We start from the raw sequence: 3,202 nt of genomic DNA, 5'->3' as shown, positions 1-3,202 counted from the left end.
AATATAACATATAAATATATAAATTATAATTATTTAGTAATCCTAAATCCTAATATACTATTTTGCTTTAGACCCTAACATTAACGTGAAGGCTGCAACGACGCTCATCCATCCTCAGTTAGTTAATTCATTTGAAATTTCAACATCGTCAATGGCAGTCGACAGTCGTTTGCTCAGTTCGTCACTGCCGTCGACAGTCGATGTCGAGTGCGACCACTATCATCACGCCAATGGTGATGACTCAGCGAAGTCGATATTTATGGTTATTTCATCCCAGTTGAATTAATTATATTTGGGAATGAAAATAGGTTTGAAAAAAAGATTATTTTTCTAAAAAAATCACCAATTTTAAATGTTACTACTTTAATCTTTAAAACCGAAATAAAAATCTGAAATAACCGAACTGAATTCGTAAAACCAAATCAAACCGAACCGAATTCGTAAAATCAAATCAAACCGAAATAATTTGGGTTTGGTTATGGTTGTCATTTTCGTCAATTCAAAAATTAAAAAATCGAACTGATATTCAACAATCAAACCGAACAAACCGAATGTCCACCCCTACTCAAATCACATCAAAAACATCTTATCTTTCAACAGACCATCCTCTCTCTATCTATATACTCCTACTAGATACTTTAGCCCATGCTAGCACGGACCCAACATATGTTATTTATGTAGAACAAATAGCATTTGGAGTGTCAATCAAATTTTTATTAGTATAAATTTTTAAGTAATTTAAGTTGTTAATCATTGTAATCTATAGTACCTTTTACGTAATTATCAAATAATTTATGTTACTCGCTTTGTCCCAATTTTAGAATTTAGAGAGTCAATCAAATTTTTACTAATATATTTTAAATATTTCAAGTTGTTAATCGTTGTGATTTATAGTATCTTTTAATGTAATTTTAAATAATTTATGTTTCTTTATCGCAACTTATGTGACACTATTAGAATTTCAAAAGTCAATAATATTTTGTACTATATGTTTTTAAAATATTATAAGATATTAATAGTTATGACTTATAATTATTTTTTTTTGCATAATTTTTAAATATATAATATTTTATGAAATAAAATAAATAAATTAAAATAAACAAAGTACTAAATTTTCAAAACATGTTAAATTTAAAAACATCAATTGGATCAATAAATTACTAAATTAAAACATTAAAACATGCAAACTATAAAATGCCAAAACAACCCCTGGATTTATGTGACACAAATATAATTTAGATAATCAATCATATTTTTAATATATTTTTAGATATTTAAATTGTTAGCTATTGTAATTTATAATACCTTTTATTTAATTTTCAAATAATATATGTTACTCTCCTTGTCCAAATTTTTGTGGCATTGATAGTCAATTATATTCTTAAAATAATTTAATTTTTTAATTATAATAATTTATAATACTTTTTATTGTATTCCAATTTAAATGGTACTCTAATAATTTCGAGCATCAATCAAATTTTATGATTGAAGCAGCGAAAAAATATGTCCTAAATGACTTATAATACCTAATTAGAAGTGATATAGCAAAACTATATAAAATAAAATTTGTGAAAAAAAAATTTAAATGAGTCTCATATAAGATGTAATGTTAATTTAAGACATCAAGAATTAATTTATCATTTTATGTCAATCTTATTTTTTATTAAATATTATTAATTTTTTTAATAACTAATGACTTATATAATTAATTACGGGTGATATAGTAAAATTAAAGTTGAAACAGCTGAAACAGACATTTCATAAATGTCTATTTTTACCTTTTGTATTATTAAATATTATTATTTCATAAATGTCTATTTTTACCTTTTGTATTATTAAATATTATTATTATTTTTTATATAAATGAATTACAATAATTAATTAAGGGTAATATAGTAAAATCACGGAATATTCTTGTGAAAAAAATTTAAATGAGTCTCATATAAGATGTCCTATTAATTTAAAACATTAAGAATCAATTTATCATTTATGTATATTTTATTATTTATTAAATATTATAAATTTTTTAATACCTAAATGACTTATAATAATTAATTAGAGGTGATATAATAAAACTACGATTGAAGCAGCTGAAACAGATATGTCATAAATGTCTATTTTATCTTTTTTAATTAAATATTATTAATTTTATTATATGTAAATGACTTAAAATAATTAATTAGGGATTAGGGGTAATATATAAAATCACGGAGCAAACATTCTTGTGGAAAAAACTTAAATGAGTCTCATATAAGATGTCCCATTAATTTAAAACATCAAGAATTGATTTATCATTTACGTCTATTTTATTATTTATTAAATATTATTGATTTTTTAATACCTAAATCACTTATAATAATTAATTAGAGGTGATATAATAAAACTATGATTGAAGCAGCTGAAACAGACATGTCATAAGTGTTTATTTTATTTTTTAATTAAATATTATTAACTTCTTTTTATATTTAAATGACATAATAATTAATTAGAGATAATATAATAAATCACGAAGCAGGTGAAGAAACAGATACATTGATGAAGAGCTGCATACTTCTTCACACTTATTAACAATTGTAAATATATTTGAGTCATGTCACACCCCTTTTTCGTCTGAGGGGATCGAGTTCAAAGGGTTTTTCCAATTAAAGTGATGGTATTGAATATGGATTAATTTATTACAGAGTCACCACTTGAAATTGAGTTATGGTGTTCCAAGTCACCTTTTTTGAATCCCTAATCAAAAGGAAATGAATCTTTGTTAGTCGGTAAAAACAGAAGACCGGGTAAGAAATTCTGTTGACAGAGGGGAAGGTGTGAGGCACCCCTCGAGTCTCGTGGTTCTAGCACTGTTGCTTTTATTGACTTATCTTAACATAAACTATTTTGACATATTATGTTAGTAGGCCTTGGTTCGCTCATTTTTAATTATACTAAAACTTGTCTGTTATCTTATATTAAATAAATCGTGTGAAAATTAATTTTAGAAAAATATTTACCAAAGTGCATTTTTGCATCCTTGAATTTTAAAATATCTCGAAAAGATGCATACACCGCATTATTTATTAATACAAATATTTAAAAATACTTAAAAAATTTGCTAGCGTTAAAGGCGTTGGTTTGTCTCTCATAAATCCGAGTAGCTAAACTTAACTTACTCATTTTTTATTCTTTTCTTTCAAACCTTGGACTAATCCGCAACTTG

Source organism: Capsicum annuum, chromosome 11 (genome assembly GCF_002878395.1).
Source record: "Capsicum annuum cultivar UCD-10X-F1 chromosome 11, UCD10Xv1.1, whole genome shotgun sequence".
Lineage (NCBI taxonomy): Eukaryota > Viridiplantae > Streptophyta > Magnoliopsida > Solanales > Solanaceae > Capsicum > Capsicum annuum.
This window is presented reverse-complemented; position numbering follows the sequence as displayed.